Below are 4,951 nucleotides of genomic sequence, written 5' to 3' on the forward strand. Positions count from 1 at the left end.
TTCAACCTGCAGGCCTATGATCTATCCACTAAGCCAAACGGGCTAGGGCCCAGGTGTTCCTCTTTTTTTAAAAAAATATATTTTATTGATTTTTTACAGAGAGGGAGAGGGATACAGAGTAACATCGATGAGAGAGAAACACCAATCAGCCGCCTCCTGCACACCCGCCACTGGGGACGTGCCTGTAACCAAGGTACATGCCCCTAACTGAAATCGAACCCGGGACCCCCCAGTCTGCAGGCCGATGCTCTATCCACTGAGCCAAACCGACCAGGGCTCAGGTGTTCCTCTTAAAGGGCCAGTACATGAACTTACTGGGACTTGACCCTTCTGAGCTCCAGCGCTGGGAGGCTTTGGGGGACACAGACACAAACAGGGAGGAATTGGATTGTCAGGCATTGAGGCAAGAACCTGGGGGCAGCTTTATGGGGCTGCTTGCAGGGTTATTGTTCCTGTGCTGGAACTTCCCTGTCTCAGAGCTGACTAGCAACAATATGAGTTTCCATTGGTCTGGCTCATACTGTTTGTTCCACCTTGGTAATTCCCTGGGACCCTGTCCCATCCAATTTGCAACCTCACTTAAGCTGCTTGCAGCAGCTTTTTCATATAAATGGCCTGTCCTGGTTCAGGCTTCAGACTTTGCTAAAATCTCTCAAATAAGCTGCAGCTGTTATCAGTGTGCCCCAAACCTATCAGTAAAAGGCCCAAGACCCACCACTAGCACCAGCATGCCTTGCTTCACATCTGGGTCTCATTTGGGTGCTTCCAAGCTCAATGTAAATAGCCAGCATCTGCAAATCTCTCTGTAGCTCCTGCAAGGTGGTCTCAGGTAGTAGCTGACTCTGCAGATCCTTGGAGGCCCTATAGCCAGTGAACCCGGTGGACAGTTTTAAACCTTACCAGATTACAACGCTACACATCCACAAGTGATATACTCAAGGGGCAAACTCAGTGAGCACCAAAGCCCCACTGAAGCAAGTTCTGCTTTGTAGGGGTGTTTCTGCACAGCAGCTCTCTCACTGTAGTGGCAGTTGATCCTGGAGGTCAGTTCTTCCCAGTGACTCAAGGCTCAACTATAAGACTGTGCACACACGCTACACAAGGGTGCACCTAGAGTGGGCCCTACAGGACACCTACTATATAAGGCCACGCTACCAATTCCAGAAGACATAGCAGCTCTTCTTAATACAAGTAGAGGATTCTGAGAATAAAATAAATGATTTGAAATAGGAGGAAGCAAAAAACACTCAATCAGGAGAGCAAAAAGAAAAGAGAATCCAAAAATATGAGTGTAAAGAGCCTCTGGGAAAACTCCAAGTGTACCAACATTCACATTATGGGGGTGCCAGAAAGAGAAGAGACAGAACAAGATATTGAAAACCTATTTGAAGAAATAATGACAGAAAACTTCCCCTACCCGGTGAAAAAATAGACTTACATGAAGTGCAGAGAATCCCAAATGAGAGGAACTCAAACAGGCCCACACCGAGACACATCATCATTAAAATGCCAAGGGTTAAAGAGAGACAAAGAGAGAATCTTAAAAACTGCAAGAGAAAAGTAGTTAGTTACCTACAATAGAGTGCCCATAGGACTATTAGCTGATTTCTCAACAGAAACTTTGCAGGCCAGAAGGGAGTGGCAAGAAATATTCAAAGTGAAGAACAGCAAAGACCTACAACCAAGATTACTCTCTCCAGCAAAGCTATCATTCAGGATTGAAGGTCAAATAAAGAGCTTTGCAGATAAGAAATAGCTAAAGGCATTAATAAAGATAGAATTCCCCAGCCCTGACCAGTGTGCTCAGTGGATAGAGTATAGGCCTGCAGACCAAAGGGTCCCAGGTTCGATTCCGGTCAAGAGCATGTACCTCGGTTGCTGGCACATCCCCAGTGGGGGGTGTGCAGGAGGCAGCTGATCGATGTTTCTCTCTCATCCATGTTTCTGACTATCTCTCTCCCTTCCTCTCTGTAAGAAATCAATAAAATATATAAAAAAAAAAAACAATTAAATCTAAAGGTCAAAATAAAGAAACAAGAAATCTAATGAACGAACTAAACTGGTTAATAAAACAGAGTCAGAGGCATGGAAACATGGAACAGACTGACAAATCTCAGAGGGCATGGGGGAGAGGAGGGACAAAGAGATTAACCAAAAGGTCATCAAAGATCTTAACTAAGGACACAGAAATAGGGTCTTGAAGACCTGGGGTGAAGCAGGGTGGTAACTGGGTGGAGGGGGGGGCAATGTGGGAAAAGAAAGGAGAGTATCTGTAATACTCTCAATAATAAAGACTTAAATTTTTTTTTAGAAACTTCATAAATGGCCCTAACTGGTTTGGCTCAGTGAATAGAGTGTCGGCCTGCGGATTTAAGGGTCCCAGGTTTGATTCTGGCATGTACCTTGGTTGCGGGCACATCCCCAGTAGGGGGCGTGCAAGAGACAGCTGAATCGATGTTTCTCTCTCATCGATGTTTCTAACGTTCTATCCTTCTCCCTTCCTCTCTGTAAAAAAACCCAAAAAACCAATAAAATATATTTAAAAAAACAACACCTCATAAATGATAAAAAATAAAACAAAAACTGTTTTGAGAGTTAAAAAAATACTTTCAACATTTGTAAAGTAAAAATCAGGACAAGTGAACTAATTTATAATTAGGTGGAAAGCCATTTGAATATTCATTACCCAATTTGATAAAGGAGCATTATTGATGTATTATATCCAGATATGACAGGAGGCTCAAATGTGACTAAATTTTCTCAGTTCAGTTTGTATTTAATTAGAAAATATAGCTTTATTTTAATGTTGAAGTTTATGTGCTTACAAGTGTGAATTATACACATTCATAAAGGATTTATTTTTTTAAACCACTGGGTAAAACAAATGAATAATGACAAAGTGACTAAGAGTGAGCTAGTGGAAGAAAGCAGCACTATTAACCTGATACATATTCCTTCATTGTGTAAATAAATAATGATGCCAAAAACTATTGCTCCTGAACATATAATTAGACACAACAGACAATCATGATTTTACCAAAGATCATAAAATATAAAGATTTTATACCTATATAAAAAGATACCTTTATCTTGTTTTCCTTTTTCCAAAATGGGTGAACGCAACTTTAATCCCAAATAAATTATTAATCTTAGATTTTTTATTTAATCTTATTAGAACTTTAAATCTGGAAGAAGCATTTCAAAGTCCATCTAAGACAACTTTCTTTTTGGTACATAAATCTGTCAATGGAATTCCTGAAACTCAGTGGATACTATTCTTGATATTTGACCAAAGTGTTCAGTTGCCTTCCCTGGTAACATGGAACTTGTGTCTAATCCAATGCCATGTGCATACTGTGTATCTGCTAATGAGTTCTTTCTGGATCACTATGATCAGACCATTCCTAACCTGGAACCTCTAATGTCTCCCCTTTTCCCACAGCTTAAATTCTAGGTTCCTTCCCTAAGCCAATCAGAGTGACTATGCATCCCTATCTACCTGCTAAGCTTTCTTTTCTATTGTACATACTTCTCATCTATATAATGAAAGAGAAACACGTAAATTAGCCATCCCTCCACTACGCTCAAGCCATGCCCACCAGCCAATCAGAGTGACTATGCAAATTAACCTGACAAAGATGGTGGTTACTTTGCATATGCAGGTGTCAGGTGCCCCATGAGGTGATGGCGGCAGTGGCCGCAGGCTCCCAGGACCATTGCTGGTCTGGGAGGCAAGGCTGCCCGCGCCTAGCCATGCCTGCGAGCTCCTGGGATCTTCGCAGTCCCGGGAGTGGAGGCCGTAGCCACACCCACGGGCTCCCAGGACCTTCGCTGGTCCAAGAGGCAAGGCCCTCCTGCGCCTAGCCACGCCCGCGGGCTCCCAGGACCTTGCCGGCAGAGAGCAGAGCAGGAGAGGAACGGGCGGAGAGCAGGAGGTTTGGAGGACTTGACAGGGCAGGAGACCACTGGACATAGAGCAGAGCGAGAGAGGGCGGCTTGGAGGGCGCGGCTCCCTCTGTCACCCCAGCTTCCTCATCACAGCTGTGGAAACTGACAACAGGGAGGAGGAAGTCCCACCCCCACAGAATTAGCCATTGGTCAGACAGCTCTCAGTGGCCTGACAGACAGACTCTCATTCACCTGCATCTCAGACCCCAACAGTAGAGAGGTGGGACTATGTCTAAAGAACAATTGTTGATACAATGTAGCTCTGCAGCCAAAAGATGCCAGCGTAATCAACAGGAAATGTCTGCAGAGCAGAGTGTGTCTGATCTTGAAAGAAGTCGGCGCCTGCAACAGGATGTATCTGCACACCAGCTACTGGAAAAATGTTGCTCTGATGCCAGAAAACACTGGTGTTATTGACAGAAAATGTCTGAAGACCAACGTGTCTTTGAAGTTGAAAGAAGGCGGTGGTGAAAACAGAATATGTCTAGAGAACAGTCATCAACAAGTATTACCAATACCGGTAGGAATTGCCTTCTCAGCAAACATGGAGTACATGGGGATGCAATTCTCGAACATAGTTGTGGTGGAATGACTGTTAGATGTGAATTTTGCCTATCCCTAAATTTCTCTGATGAAAAACCATCCGAAATTTACTTGATGTGTACCAAAGGGACAGTCTGTCCAAATGATATACATTTTTCAGATTACCCGGCATATTTAAAAAGATTAATGACAAACGAAGATTCTGACCGTAAAAATGTCATGGGAAATATTCGATCCATAAATAGTTCTTTTGCTTTTGCTTCCATGGGTGCAAATATTGCATCACCATCAGGATATGGGCCATACTGTTTTAGAATACACGGACAAGTTTATCACTGTACTGGAACTTTACACCCTTCAGATGGTGTTTCTCAGAAGTTTGCTCAACTCTATATTTTTGGATACAACCAAAGCTAAAAGTAAAAGATTAGCAATGCCAGGAAACCAGGGCTGCTCACCT

General features: G+C 43.3%; 1 protein-coding gene and 1 long non-coding RNA gene across 4 annotated transcripts in view; one reads left to right on the forward strand and one right to left on the reverse strand.

The window, feature by feature from the left end:
- The window catches only part of MASTL (microtubule associated serine/threonine kinase like), a 44,856-nt gene that overhangs the window by 18,618 nt on the left and 21,287 nt on the right, over positions 1-4,951 (reverse strand). The gene's annotated exons all lie outside the window — the stretch shown is intronic.
- The window catches only part of LOC107183755, an 8,314-nt gene continuing 4,482 nt past the window's right edge, over positions 1,120-4,951 (forward strand). Inside the window, exons 1-2 of the long non-coding RNA XR_001514565.1 lie at positions 1,120-1,191; positions 3,551-3,558. This is a non-coding gene — a long non-coding RNA (uncharacterized LOC107183755). The remainder of the gene's footprint in view (positions 1,192-3,550; positions 3,559-4,951) is intronic.

Source organism: Myotis davidii, unplaced genomic scaffold (assembly GCF_000327345.1).
Source record: "Myotis davidii unplaced genomic scaffold, ASM32734v1 scaffold1903, whole genome shotgun sequence".
Lineage (NCBI taxonomy): Eukaryota > Metazoa > Chordata > Mammalia > Chiroptera > Vespertilionidae > Myotis > Myotis davidii.